The sequence below is a fragment of the Protopterus annectens genome, chromosome 7.part0 (genome assembly GCF_019279795.1).
Source record: "Protopterus annectens isolate FY-2018-M chromosome 7.part0, PAN1.0, whole genome shotgun sequence".
Classification (NCBI taxonomy): Eukaryota; Metazoa; Chordata; order Ceratodontiformes; family Protopteridae; genus Protopterus; species Protopterus annectens.
Genome location: NC_056739.1, coordinates 1,282,600,004 through 1,282,616,476, shown reverse-complemented (window position 1 = coordinate 1,282,616,476; position 16,473 = coordinate 1,282,600,004).

The following is a 16,473-nucleotide window of genomic DNA, read 5'->3' as shown; positions in this document are numbered from 1 at the left end:
AACCATGCTGGGTAGATAAGAGGAGACTGTTATTTACTAAGTGAGATGTTGGGACTGTATACACTTTTTGAGGAATGCTGCTAGTGGAAAGACAATGGCTGTAGGGCAGGAATTACTGAAATGTCTGGGGTATTTTCATCTTTTGCGTAAGGGAATAATTAGTGACTTATTTCAGATAACTGGTACAAAGTTTTCTTGGACAGGGTATGCTAAAGGTTCAGCTAATGTATTCTGAGAGAATGCTGCCACCAGTGAGTATAGTGAGTTTTAGTCTATGAAGCAGTTTTTTGATGGTAGAAATAGGAAATGGGTTAATGTCGAAGGCAGGGATTTTAAAGGATAGTTTTGTGGGGAGAGAGAATTTATTTTTATTTATTTATTTTATTTATTTTTTATTTTACATTTGTTAACCGGGCTAGTCCAACTGGATACATGTCCATTTTCAGTGGAGGCCCGAGGAGAAAAGCTCCACTATCTAATGCATAATAACAAAAAATACATTCAAAGTACATAGGTAATTTAAGACGCAACTAAAACAGGGATTTAAAATTACATAGGGAATTAAGACACAAGTAAAACAGGCATATAGGCTTTCCTTTCAGTAAGTTCAAAAAGGTGAATACAGAGACTATCAAATTTCTACAGTACAGGTCAAAGTACAAAGGTAATTTGAGATTCAACTAAAACAGGCATTCATAATTACATAGGGAATTTAAGACTCAACTAAAACAGGCATTTAGGCTATCTTTTCAGTAAGTTCAAAAGGTGAAAACAGAGACTTATCAAATTTCTTCAGTACAGGTATATAAAATGTGAGACAGAAATAATTAAGTAGTTTAAAAGCAAAAGATAGAGTTACTAGAAAATTTTAGTTTGAAGTTGAGAGAGTCAATTTCTCAGGTAGAGATGAAAAATAAAACGGAGAAATAGAGTTGGGAGACAGTGCAAAGGGTGCAGGAGAAGGTAGGAGGTATGTGATCAGCTAGGGTTATTGCAAGAGCAAAGCCAGTGATTGGTTAGAAAATGTTTCAGTTGAGTTTTAAATAGTGTGATAGAAGTTTGGGCTAAGAGGTCTGTAGGAAGTTGATTCCAAATTTTACCAACTGAGTTGGAAAATATAGAGTCACCTGCTGTATTCTTTGATAGAGAGGTTTGAATCAGTATTTTATTGGAAGAGTGTAGGGTTTTTAGGTTGTTATAGGGTTTTATCAGGGTGGACAGCATTGGTATCTTTTCTGGGTGGTGAAGGGCTTTATGGGCAGTTGTAAGCTGATAGTCTTGAATTAGGTGAGGTAACTCCAGCCACCCTAGGTTAAGGAGGTTCAGGCAGTGATGTGTTTTATATGGAGAGGCAGTGGCAAATTTGGCAATGTTGTTATAGGCTGTTGTAAGCCTATTGATGTTATGTTTAGAAAGATTAGTATATATGGGGGATGCATATAGTAGAGTAGAGATAAGATAAGTTCTGGCTATGGTAGTTCTTGCTTCAGGAGTTAAGAAAGATTTGATTCTGTAGAGAGAACCTAATTTTTTTGTTAGTTGCTTTTATGATAGAGTGGATATGAAAATCAAATTTTAGTAGGTTGTCGATAGTAACTCCTAGAAGTTTGGTTGTTTGGTCAGGAGAGATAAGGGTGCCATTGTTAGAAGTAAGTGTGAAACTAATAGCCGGAGACAGGTGTGTGGGTGAGAAGAGGAGAAGTTTAGTTTTCTTAGGGTTTAAGAGAAGGCAGTGATTGGAGAACCATTGTTCTATGGTGGTAAAAGTTTTTTGAGTAAGTGAGTGGAGGTCAGCTTGGGTTGTGGCAGAGCAGATGATGGTGGTGTCATCGGCATACTGAATGCAAGTAGTTAGTGGGGTGGCTAGATACAGGTCATTAATAAAGATGGAAAATAAAAGAGGACCTAAGATGGAGCCCGAGGTACTCCTAAAGTGGTAGGGAGAAGTTCGGAAAGATTGTTGTTCCATAAAACAGCTTGTTTCCGATTCTGAAGATAGGAAGTAAACCAGCTTAAAGCAAGATTATTGAGAGAGAGATTTTAAACAATGTAGGAGGAGTTTGTGATTCACCATGTCAAAGGCTTTTGACAGGTCTACAAAGAATGCAGATGAAAGAAGATTGTTATTCCGGTTTATATTAATGGAGTCTATGAAGGATAATAAGGCTGTTGTGGTGCTATGGTAGGGACGAAAGCCATGTTGGCAAGTAGCTAAAAGGTTATTAGATAGGAGGTGATTTAAAAGCTGTTTGTGGATGCATTTCTCCATTATTTTAGCAATAGGAGATAGCAGTGCTATAGGGCGGTAGTTCGAGTACTCAAATGAATCGCCCCCTTTGAAGAGAGGGATGATGTGGGAGATTTTCCAGAGTGAGGGTATAGTACTTTCTTTTATGGTTCTGTTGATTAGAATAGAGATAGGGTAGGCAATAGCTTTAGCACCTAGCTGGAGATATTCTGCTGGCAATTTGTCAGCTGAGGGGGTTGAGGGTTTGAGTTTCTGAAGTAAATTAAGAATATAGGAAGTAGGTATGGGTTTAAGTTGAAATAGAGGTGGAGTGCAGTTAGTATTACCTAGTAAAGAGGGGTCAGGGCTTTGTTGGTTGGCCAGTTTAAGTATGGTTGAAGTAAAGAAGTTATTGAATGCGTTAGCTGTTTGTAGGGGAGAGTCAGGGCAGGAGCCTAGAGAAGGGGGTAGATGGATGGTTGCTTATGAGGAAAATGACTACAAGTATAAAGTGCGAGTTGAGTTGGTTGGAAATACGTTTGGTATGCTTGGTGGTAGTAGATTATGGTTTGGCTGGACGGAACGAATTTAACAAAGTATCAGTGGAGAACTGGAACTGTTTAGGGTTCTTAGTGTGGTAATCCTGGGCTGAGGTGTAGTGATTTTTTTTCATACATCTGATTGATTTTTTGATGCAGTTGCAGAGTTCTCTGAAGTTTTGAACATTGGTCTGTTTTATTTTAAAAATGACACAACTAACCATTACTATTTTTAATGTCACTATTATATTCCTGAAGTAGTGTTTCCCTTTCAAATTTATTTATTAATTTAATTAGAGATATCTAACGCCTTTGCTCTATGTGACCATCAATTTCTGATTCTGAATTTTTTTGATCATAGTATTAATTGATGTACTACATATTACACAGTGGATTTAAAGCTGTGTGAAAGACTGGTTAGACTGAAACTTAGTAATAAGCTGATCAGCCGTTTCTTTATTTATTCAGGTATACCTCAGTTCACTCTGTTGGTCCTAGTTTTGTTAATTTATATCTACAGGATTTAAAAATTCTCTGTGGAACTTAGCTTACTAAATACACTATGGATATAAATCTAGGATGCATCTTAAACTCACAACAGTCTTGCATCCCTTTGAAAACAAATAGGATTTCCTTCACGCACAGAATGGGGATGATAAACAAGCAATCCCAACAGGATGTGTGTTATTGTGGAAATAACGCCCACCCAGGAGTGCCTCTACCCCCCTGGAAGAGCATTACTTCTACAATAACACACACTCTGGAGCGCATTATTGTGCTTACAGAATAGGCTGTCTGTAAAATTGCTGTGTTTTACTTAGTTATTTATTTTTTTATTACTATATTATTTTTTATATATTTTTGATGTAAAACAGTTCTTCAGCCTAATGTTTCAAACTTGCTGTAGTACATGTTAATGATGATGAAGCAAGCATTTTACATCTAAAATATAACACTATAAAAATATCAAAGTATTTAGTTTATTTTTTGCTTCTTTACTCCTAAAATGTTTGGTTTGTTGCCAGTCACTGGAGAATGGTGTCACTAAATAATGATGTACATTTGAGTTTTAGAATTTTATTTCCATCAGAAAATTCATGCTAACACAAATCTTGTTATTTAAGCAATTCTGTAATTTTTAAGAGCAATAACTAAAATCTGTTCCTGTTACTGAGCCTTTGTTCCCCCTTAATTTAGGCTTTATCCACATTTCTTGAGATAAGAGGCTGACAGGTATGCAAACCTCTTTACTGCTGCCAGTGGTTGACTGATCTCACTCCTTCTCTCACACACACACTTTGTTTGCACTTCAGAAAATGCATGCTTGCACAAATCCTATTATTTAAGCAAGTTTGTAATTTTATAAGAGCAGTAATTAAATTCTCTTCCTATTTTTGAGCCTTTGTCCCCCTTTGTTTTAGGCTTTATTCAGATTTCTTCAGCTGAAAGGTTGAGAGGTACGCAAACCTCTTTACTACTGCTGGTACCAGCAGTCAGTCTCAATCGCACACTGGTCTACTTCGAAATCCCGACACCTATATAACCAATGTTCATTTACGAGAGATGAAAATAGAGAAAGATGAAAAATTGTGAAATTTTCCCAGGGTAAGTAAACACTTGCCCAACATTCCCTCTTCTCCACTGTAGTGTGATCCTGAAGTTGGTATATATAGCTAAGGGATGGGGGGGGTTTTACTTACCCTGGGAAAATTTCGTTGTTAGGGTATTTCATCTTTTGCTATTTTCGTCTTGCATAAATGAATGTTAGTTACATGGGCATCAGGATTTCAAAGTAGAGCCATCACAAACACACACACCTCTGCTATACAAAATGCATGCTAACACAAACAGTAATATTAATGTAAGGTTGTGAGTTTATAACAGCAACATTTAAAAAATGTTCCTATTTTGAGCCTTTGTTCCTCATTTATATTAGGTTTATCTAGGCATCTTCAACTAAGAGGTCAAGAGGTACACAAACCTCAACTGCTGCTGACAGGGATCGCTTTCTTACTCTTCACTCTCTCTCTGTCTCTCTCTCTCTCTCTCACACACACACACACACACACACACACACACACACACACACACACACACACACACACACACACTCACACAGTCTCTTCTCCTTTCATGTACACATCCACTCACACATGCAGACAGAAACATAAACACACTCACACACCATAGCTCTCTACCAAAAAGGGACAAATTTCAACAGAATCAGGGACAAATCCAGTAAAATCAGGGACACTTTTAAAATATTAGTGCTATTAACTTGAGACACTGACAGAATCAGAGCATGTGAATTAATATACATTTTCTGAAATAAAAGAAGTCTATAACTCTTGATCATTGTCATTATTCATTAAGCGTAATTCCCCACCTTTCCTCCAAAAGTCACTAGTTTTAGTACAGAGCTAAAATTTGAGTCAAAATCAGGGATGTCCCTGAAAATCAGGGACAGGTGAGAGGTATTACACACACACACATACACACACACACACACACACACACACACACACACACACACACACACACACACACACACACACACACACTTTCTTTCTGTTTCGTTTATTTTTTTACACTCGCTTAACAGCAAAAGTGCTGCTTAGCGTGTGTAAAATAACGCCTTGATCGGTCTCTCTCACACTCATACACACATACACTCTCACATAAACACACACATTTTTTTTATTTTAATTTTTTTTTTATTTTTACACTTGCTAAACAGCAATAGCGGCCTTTATATTTTTTTCAGTCCGAGCTCCATGGCAGCTTGACAGTGCAGTAAATTGTCTGACGCATTTTTCAGTGGTATTACCTGTAGATTAATACCTTGTTGGAGAATGTTCGTTCTCAATCAGGGTGTGATCTACAAGTCACCCATTTTCTAAATGCAGTTTAATGCCTCCAAAATTAAAACAATACATTTTAGACCCAAAGAGTTCAAAGACTGTTTTGTACTCTAGGTTTGCACATTTAGTTTCTACTGACACCTATACAGAATATGGACTGTAAGGTAAAATAGGTTGGTTGGCTCCATTCTATGTTTCTTCATCTCTGAATACCCTGACACGCTTACTCTAGTTTTCAAGAGTTGGTTAATGCAGCAGTTAAAGTATGGCACATTATTTCCTTTCCTTGGTCTGATATGTTAAGAAACTTGAAAGGGTTCAGTGTCATTTTATTACAGTCCTAAATGTTTGTATTACTCTTAATCAAATATTCTGAGCTTGTTTTCTCTTCAATTTAGAAGATTCCAGGAAGACCTAATAGTGGTCTTCTATGTTAAAAAGGATGGGCATAGAATGGAAAGCTTTGATTTAGTTCTACTCCAGCGCATAAACCCTGTGCGGTTATTTCAATCTACCTACTTCCATTATTTGTACAACTACTGGTGCTATAGTGCAATCCAATTCCACCCACAAGGGCAAGCAGAATTATAAAAAGGTGAGTAACCACAAAGAACACTTCACCATCCAATGAAGAGCAAAAAAACATTTATTCCATCACAAATACAACTAAGCGCTTTCACCAGTAATCTGGCTTCTTCAGAGTCGTTGTTTAAAATTCCCCATCCTCTTTTAAACCATAAATTGCACACCCATTGGATAAACCACCAGCCACCCTTCAATTAATTATACATATCTCTTAAAAACATAGCCAATGTCCTATTAAACATAGAATATCTACAATATCATAAAAATTAATATGAAAAGAAATAATATATTAATACAATTAATCTAAAATTCATGCTATAAAATTTATAATAACATAATGTCTAAATGCCAGTTAAATAACATCCAATGTAGTGAGTTTTAAACACTAAACCTGTCAAAATTTAAAACTTTTAGATTTGCTGAGATCTCAATTTCAGCAATGGTTTAAGTGAGATATTATCGTTCAATCCAGGATACCTGCATGCATCTAATCTGATTTGCCATTCAGTCTCCAATGCCCCCACCTTACTAGATGTATCACCCCCCTGTTCGTAATCTACGACACGTCCTATAACAAAAAACACAAACTTTTTAAAATTTTTACACTTAATACTATGTAGATACAATGCATTGTGTATGTCACCCTTGCTAATAGATCTCACATGCTCTGCAACCCTGTCACGCAGCCTCCTTATGGTCTTCCCAACATAATAAGCCTCACAGCAGGTACATGCCGCGACATAAACCAAATTTTTAGTGTTACAGTTACATTGACCAGGGCAGGGTAATATATATTTATACCCTCCCACACATACATAGCTACCTTCATTGATAAACCTGCACCATCTACAAAAAACACATTTCTTCATAGCAGATTTCAAATACTTCCTCCCCTTCCTTTCAAAGAGGCCTTTCAAGTTCTCACCCCTACTATAAACTATAACCGGATCCTTACCTAAAATTTTCTTCACTTCTTCACTAAAGGAACATTTCCAAATATCCCTGACAATGTTCATCAACTCAGGTGTCTTGTTGTTATATCGCATTACAAGTCTCGCCTCATCATTTTTGTCCACATTACTTGGATTGTTTCCTTCCATTAATGTCACCCCTACCTGCAAAATTGGGGCATATTTATTACACCTTTTCCTATATACCTCTCTTTTTATACTTAACAGTAATTTCAAAGGGTACCCACAGTCCAAAAACATACTAATAAGTTTGAACATCTCCATCTTAAAGGTAGCCTCATCACTGACCAACCTTGATGTCCTTACCATCTGCCCCTTGATCACCCCCTTACGCTGATGCAAGGGATGACAACTACCAAAATGCAACAGGGAGTTAGAATAATTTTCCTTCCTGTAGATGTTACTTTCAAAACCCTTCATTTTCTTACTGATAGTTAAATCCAAAAAATTAATCTTGTCAACATTCCACGAAAATGTGAATTTCAAAAACTCAGTTGTTTTGCCCAAATATTCAACAAATTTAACTGCAGATTGTTCATCTCCCTTCCATAAAATCAAAATATCATCCAAAAATCTATTGTACATTAAAATGTTGTCAAAACAATCTTTGGATGAAAAAATATGCTCCCTTTCCCAGGTGAGAAGAACAGCATTAGCAAAAACCGGGGCACATTTTGCTCCCATTGCTACCCCAGACACCTGTTGATATAACTCACCTTCAAAACCAATAAAATTATTCTTCAGCACCAATTCCATAAGTTCAAGCAAAAAATTGGCATTCGATCCATCAATCAAACCACTTTGAATTAATGTGTCATAGTACATATCTAAACCTACCTGATGTGGAATTATAGAAAATAAATTCACAACATCTATGGTTAAAAATCCAAACTCACACCTTCCAGTCTCAAATTGCTTAAGCCTATCAAGGCAATGCCAGGAATCTCTAATAATATGCTCTACCCCGTTGATAACGGGTTTCACATTGATGTCAATGTATGCTGCCAGAGGTTCAGTCTTAGAGCCCCTGGCAGACACAATCGGCCTAAATTGTAGCTTGTCAGTTCCTTTGTGGACTTTTGGGATACCGAACAAAGTAGGCATCCTTGGACAATTCACTGTTAAAAAATCAAATTCCACCTCATTAACTATACCCTGAAATAAGGCATCTTGCAGAGATAAATCAATTTTGGTGTATGCCCTGTTAATCTCATTTCTCGAAACATGAACATAAGTATCATCATTATTCAAAATGGCACTAATCTCAGATATGTAGTCTATTTTAGACATAACCACTGTAACTCCCCCTTTGTCCGGTTTCATAAATCTGTATTCACCAGTTTTCCTAAGGGAATTCATTAGCTCCCTCTCCTGCTGTGAAAGATTGTCATTAGCCAGACAAAAACTGTTCAAACTCCTCCTAAACTGCTGTTCTACTGTTTTCTCAAACAACAGTATATCTAGATTAACAAGGGGGGGGGGGGGTAAACAAACCTTTCCTTTTTAGCTCATATGTACCTACACCTAATCCTGCATCTCTTATATTATTAACTTTCCCATTGAGTGCAAAAAACATCTTTAAATGCAATTGTCGAGTAAAAAACTTAAAGTCAATAAGCACTTGAGCTATATCCAGTTTGAACATGGGTACAAAATTCACACCTTTACAAAATAACTCAAAATAGGTGTCACTAATAACCAAATCAGTATAGTTGTAAATGCAATAGCCTTTCTTTTTCACTATTTGGTGGTTAACCCCTTCAATAACCTCTATCCTTTCTTTTGTACTAACAGTTGCAGGCAAATCATCAACATTGCAATTTTCAACACATTCTATTTCATCATTAAAAACACAAGTTAATATATTAGTTGAGTCTGAACATTCAAAATGAATAGGCAAATTGTTGTTCCACATAGGCAATGCATCATTGTCATAACTCCTACAACTAGAAAAATCACATATCGCGTTACAAAACTCATCCCCATTTTCACTTAGATTGACATTTTCATTTTCATTGATATTAAAATTTAATATCTCCCTCCCCTGTTCCTCCCCCGAGGGTTGTAAAACCTCTGTGAGCCCCCCATTGTTCTGTCTGAAGAGGCCAATGGGAATTGACGAGGGTTCTGTGGCTTTCAACGAGTTGATAGAGTTATACAATAAAACGGGAATGGATATGCTTGACATTATTCTAAGGAACAACGAGGTAAAGCTGATGGGCCTGAAAGAACAAATTGGTCGACTATATGTGAGTATTACCTCTGATTTGTTGCATGAACATTATCAAAGCAATATGGAAAGAGCATTCAAAAATATACTGAATCTTTTGTGGCTAAAAATATGGCGTTGAAGCGAAAGAAACTTGAGAGGGATACTGTTGAATATAAAAATAAAAGTGCATATCCCCCTGGTGTAAAACAGCATAGTATTGTCAAGGAAAACGAAAATATAATGCAGAACTTTGATGAAATTGACAATGCTGATGAGCCTCTGATGGGTGAAGATTTTTTAGAAACGGACAATGGACCATGGAGATCCAAAAGGATACGAAACAGGGACAGAACAATGGGGGGCTCACAGAGGTTTTACAACCCTCGGGGGAGGAACAGGGGAGGGAGATACTAAATTTTAATGTCAATGAAAATGAAAATGTCAATCTAAGTGAAAATGGGGATGAGTTTTGTAACGCGATATGTGATTTTTCTAGTTGTAAGAGTTATGACAATGATGCATTGACTATGTGGAACAACAATTTGCCTATTCATTTTGAATGTTCAGACTCAACTAATATATTAACTTGTGTTTTTAATGATGAAATAGAATGTGTTGAAAATTGCAATGTTGATGATTTGCCTGCAACTGTTAGTACAAAAGAAAGGATAGAGGTTATTGAAGGGGTTAACCACCAAATAGTGAAAAAGAAAGGCTATTGCATTTACAACTATACTGATTTGGTTATTACTGACACCTATTTTGAGTTATTTTGTAAAGGTGTGAATTTTGTACCCATGTTCAAACTGGATATAGCTCAAGTGCTTATTGACTTTAAGTTTTTTACTCGACAATTGCATTTAATGATGTTTTTTGCACTCAATGGGAAAGTTAATAATATAAGAGATGCAGGATTAGGTGTAGGTACATATGAGCTAAGAAGGAAAAGTTTGTTTATCCCCCCTGTTAATCTAGATATACTGTTGTTTGAGAAAACAGTAGAACAGCAGTTTAGGAGGAGTTTGAACAGTTTTTGTCTGGCTAATGACAATCTTTCACAGCAGGAGAGAGAGCTAATGAATTCCCTTAGGAAAACTGGTGAATACAGATTTATGAAACCGGACAAAGGGGGAGGAACGGTGGTTATGTCTAAAATAGACTACATATCTGAGATTAGTGCCATTTTGAATAATGATGATACTTATGTTCATGTTTAGAGAAATGAGATTAACAGGGCATACACCAAAATTGATTTATTTCTGCAAGACGCCTTATTTCAGGGTATAATTAATGAGGTGGAATTTGATTTTTTAACAGTGAATTATCCAAGGATGCCTACTTTGTTCGGTATCCCAAAAGTCCACAAAGGAACCGACAAGCTACAATTTAGGCTGATTGTGTCTGCCAGGGGCTCTAAGACTGAACCTCTGGCAGCATACACTGACATCAATGTGAAACCCGTTATCAACGGGGTAGAGCATATTATTAGAGATTCCTGGCATTGCCTTGATAGGCTTAAGCAATTTGAGACTGGAAGGTGTGAGTTTGGATTTTTAACCATAGATGTTGTGAATTTATTTTCTGTAATTCCACATCAGGTAGGTTTAGATATGTACTATGACACATTAATTCAAAGTGGTTTGATTGATGGATCGAAGGCCAATTTTTTGCTTGAACTTATGGAATTGGTGCTGAAGAATAATTTTGTTGGTTTTGAAGGTGAGTTATATCAACAGGTGTCTGGGGTAGCAATGGGAGCAAAATGTGCCCCGGTTTTTGCTAATGCTGTTCTTCCCACCTGGGAAAGGGAGCATATTTTTTCATCCAAAGATTGTTTTGACAACATTTTAATGTACAATAGATTTTTCAATGATATTTTGATTTTATGGAAGGGAGATGAACAATCTGCAGTTAAATTTGTTGAATATTTGGGCAAAACAACTGAGTTTTTGAAATTCACATTTTCGTGGAATGTTGACAAGATTAATTTCTTGGATTTAACTATCAGTAAGAAAATGGGGGGCTTTGAAAGTAACATCTACAGGAAGGAAAATTATTCTAACTCCCTGTTGCATTTTGGTAGTTGTCATCCCTTGCATCAGCGTAAGGGAGTGATCAAGGGGCAGATGGTAAGGACATCAAGGTTGGTCAGTGATGAGGCTACCTTTAAGATGGAGATGTTCAAACTTATTGGTATGTTTTTGGACCATGGGTACCCTTTGAAATTACTGTTAAGTATAAAAAGAGAGGTATATAGGAAAAGGGGTAATAAATATGCCCCAATTTTGCAGGCAGGGGTGACATTAATGGAAGGAAACAATCCAAGTAATGTGGACAAAAATGATGAGGCGAGACTTGTAATGAGATATAACAACAAGACACCTGAGTTGATGAACATTGTCAGGGATATTTGGAAATGTTCCTTTAGTGAAGAAGTGAAGAAAATTTTAGGTAAGGATCCGGTTATAGTTTATAGTAGGGGTGAGAACTTGAAAGGCCTCTTTGAAAGGAAGGGGAGGAAGTATTTGAAATCTGCTATGAAGCAATGTGTTTTTTGTAGATGGTGCAGGTTTATCAATGAAGGTAGCTATGTATGTGTGGGAGGGTATAAATATACATTACCCTGCCCTGGTCAATGTAACTGTAACACTAAAAATTTGGTTTATGTCGCGACATGTACCTGCTGTGAGGCTTATTATGTTGGGAAGACCATAAGGAGGCTGCGTGACAGGGTTGCAGAGCATGTGAGATCTATTAACAGGGGTGACATACACAATGCATTGTATCTACATAGTATTAAGTGTAAAAATTTTAAAAAGTTTGTGTTTTTTGTTATAGGACGTGTTGTAGATTACGAACAGGGGGGTGATACATCTAGTAAGGTGGGGGCATTGGAGACTGAATGGCAAATCAGATTAGATGCATGCAGGTATCCTGGATTGAACAATAATATCTCACTTAAACCATTGCTGAAACTGAGATCTCAGCAAATCTAAAAGTTTTAAATTTCGACAGGTTTAGTGTTTAAAACTCACTACATTGGATGTTATTTAACTGGCATTTAGACATTATGTTATTATAAATTTTATAGCATGAATTTTAGATTAATTGTATTAATATATTATTTCTTTTCATATTAATTTTTATGATATTGTAGATATTCTATGTTTAATAGGACATTGGCTATGTTTTTAAGAGATATGTATAATTAATTGAAGGGTGGCTGGTGGTTTATCCAATGGGTGTGCAATTTATGGTTTAAAAGAGGATGGGGAATTTTAAACAACGACTCTGAAGAAGCCGGATTACTGGTGAAAGAGCTTAGTCGTATTTGTGATGGAATAAATGGTTTCTTGCTCTTCATTGGATGGTGAAGTGTTCTTTGTGGTTACTCACCTTTTTATAATTCTGCTTGCCCTTGTGGGTGGAATTGGATTGCATTCATTTGTATTACCGCTGGAATAACTTTGCTTCCAAGTCGAGTGAGAGCCTACATTGATGGAGGTGATTTTGAAGGAACTGGCCACCGTTGTGGATAAATTAATCAAAGTATGTGCTGAGAAGCAAGCAGATGATATTGGAATGCCTAGAGGTTCACCGGACAGTCAGACCGACTCAGAGGTGCGCATACTAACTTTACATTCTCCCCCAAGTTCGATTCCATTAGGACAGCGTTCAGGGGGTAATACTTTTGCTGGCGTTGTTAGTTCACAACATAGGAACTCTAACAACACGCACAGCACGGCGGCAGGTGAGGTCTCGAACAGGAGATCATCGGAGAGGCGTTTTAACCTCACTTCCTGGTTCCAGGCACCGTTGTTTGGTGAAACGTTAACAAGTGACACTGGATTTCAATTGTTTCCAAGCCTAAAGGAACAGGTTTCTCAGTATGAGAAACTGTGTATAAAATACCGTGCTATCCAGTTAGATACATAGTTTCTGAAGAAATCTAAGGAATTAAATCAAGTTCCCAAGGGCCTTCGTATTTGGAAGAGGCCAATGGGAATTGACGAGGGTTCTGTGGCTTTCAACGAGTTGATAGAGTTATACAATAAAAAGGGAATGGATATGCTTGACATTATTCTAAGGAACAACGAGGTAAAGCTGATGGGCCTAAAAGAACAAATTGGTCGACTATATGTGAGTATTACCTCTGATTTGTTGTACGAACATTATCAAAGCAATATGGAAAGAGCATTCAAAAATATTGAGTCTTTTGTGGCTAAAAATATGGCGTTGACGCGAAAGAAACTTGAGAGGGATACTGTTGAATATAAAAATAAAAGTGCATATCCCCCTGGTGTAAAACAGCATAGTATTGTCAAGGAAAACGAAAATATAATGCAGAACTTTGATGAAATTGACAATGCTGATGAGCCTTTGATGGTTGAAGATTTTTTAGAAACGGACAATGGACCACGGACATCCAAAAGGATACGAAACAGGGACAGAACAATGGGGGGCTCACAGAGGTTTTACAACCCTCGGGGGAGGAACAGGGGAGGGAGATATTAAATTTTAATGTCAATGAAAAGGAAAATGTCAATCTAAGTGAAAATGGGGATGAGTTTTGTAAAGCGATATGTGATTTTTCTAGTTGTAGGAGTTATGACAATGATGCATTGACTATGTGGAACAACGATTTGCCTATTCATTTTGAATGTTCAGACTCAACTAATATATTAACTTGTGTTTTTAATGATGAAATAGAATGTGTTGAAAATTGCAATGTTGATGATTTGCCTGCAACTGTTAGTACAAAAGAAAGGGTAGAGGTTATTGAAGGGGTTAACCACCAAATAGTGAAAAAGAAAGGCTATTGCATTTACAACTATACTGATTTGGTTATTAGTGACACCTATTTTGAGTTATTTTGTAAAGGTGTGAATTTTGTACCCATGTTCAAACTGGATATAACTCAAGTGCTTATTGACTTTAAGTTTTTTACTCGACAATTGCATTTAAAGATTTTTTTTGCACTCAATGGGAAAGTTAATAATATAAGAGATGCAGGATTAGGTGTAGGTACATATGAGCTAAAAAGGAAAAGTTTGTTTATCCCCCCCTGTTAATCTGGATATACTGTTGTTTGAGAAAACATTAGAACAGCAGTTTAGGAGGAGTTTGAACAGTTTTTGTCTGGCTAATGACAATCTTTCACAGCAGGAGAGGGAGCTAATGAATTCCCTTAGGAAAACTGGTGAATACAGATTTATGAAACCGGACAAAGGGGGAGTTACGGTGGTTATGTCTAAAATAGACTACATATCTGAGATTAGTGCCATTTTGAATAATGATGATACTTATGTTCATGTTTCGAGAAATGAGATTAACAGGGCATACACCAAAATTGATTTATCTCTGCAAGATGCCTTATTTCAGGGTATAATTAATGAGGTGGAATTTGATTTTTTAACAGTGAATTATCCAAGGATGCCTACTTTGTTCGGTATCCCAAAAGTCCACAAAGGAACCGACAAGCTACAATTTAGGCCGATTGTGTCTGCCAGGGCTCTAAGACTGAACCTCTGGCAGCATACATTGACATCAATGTGAAACCCGTTATCAACGGGGTAGAGCATATTATTAGAGATTCCTGGCATTGCCTTGATAGGCTTAAGTAATTTGAGACTGGAAGGTGTGAGTTTGGATTTTTAACCATAGATGTTGTGAATTTATTTTCTATAATTCCACATCAGGTAGGTTTAGATATGTACTATGACACATTAATTCAAAGTGGTTTGATTGATGGATCGAAGGCCAATTTTTTTGCTTGAACTTATGGAATTGGTGCTGAAGAATAATTTTATTGGTTTTGAAGGTGAGTTATATCAACAGGTGTCTGGGGTAGCAATGAGAGCAAAATGTGTCCCGGTTTTTGCTAATGCTGTTCTTCTCACCTGGGAAAGGGAGCATATTTTTTCATCCAAAGATTGTTTTGACAACATTTTAATGTACAATAGATTTTTGGATGATATTTTGATTTTATGGAAGGGAGATGAACAATCTGCAGTTAAATTTGTTGAATATTTGGGCAAAACAACTGAGTTTTTGAAATTCACATTTTCGTGGAATGTTGACAAGATTAATTTCTTGGATTTAACTATCAGTAAGAAAATGGGGGGGCTTTGAAAGTAACATCTACAGGAAGGAAAATTATTCTAACTCCCTGTTGCATTTTGGTAGTTGTCATCCCTTGCATCAGCGTAAGGGGGTGATCAGGGGGCAGATGGTAAGGACATCAAGGTTGGTCAGTGATGAGGCTACCTTTAAGATGGAGATGTTCAAACTTATTGGTATGTTTTTGGACCGTGGGTACCCTTTGAAATTACTGTTAAGTATAAAAAGAGAGGTATATAGGAAAAGGGGTAATAAATATGCCCCAATTTTGCAGGTAGGGGTGACATTAATGGAAGGAAATACTCCAAGTAATGTGGACAAAAATGATGAGGCGAGACTTGTAATGAGATATAACAACAAGACACCTGAGTTGATGAACATTGTCAGGGATATTTGGAAATGTTCCTTTAGTGAAGAAGTGAAGAAAATTTTAGGTAAGGATCCGGTTATAGTTTATAGTAGGGGTGAGAACTTGAAAGGCCTCTTTGAAAGGAAGGGGAGGAAGTATTTGAAATCTGCTATGAAGAAATGTGTTTTTTGTAGATGGTGCAGGTTTATCAATGAAGGTAGCTATGTATATGTGGGAGGGTATAAATATACATTACCCTGCCCTGGTCAATGTAACTGTAACACTAAAAATTTGGTTTATGTTGCGACATGTACCTGCTGTGGGGCTTATTATGTTGGGAAGACCATAAGGAGGCTGCGTGACAGGGTTATAGAGCATGTGAGATCTATTAACAAGGGTGACATACACAATGCATTGTATCTACATAGTATTAAGTGTAAAAATTTTAAAAAGTTTGTGTTTTTTGTTATAGGATGTGTCGTAGATTACGAACAGGGGGGGTGATACATCTAGTAAGGTGGGGGCATTGGAGACTGAATGGCAAATCAGATTAGATGCATGCATTAATTGAAGGGTGGCTGGTGGTTTATCCAATGGGTGTGCAATTTA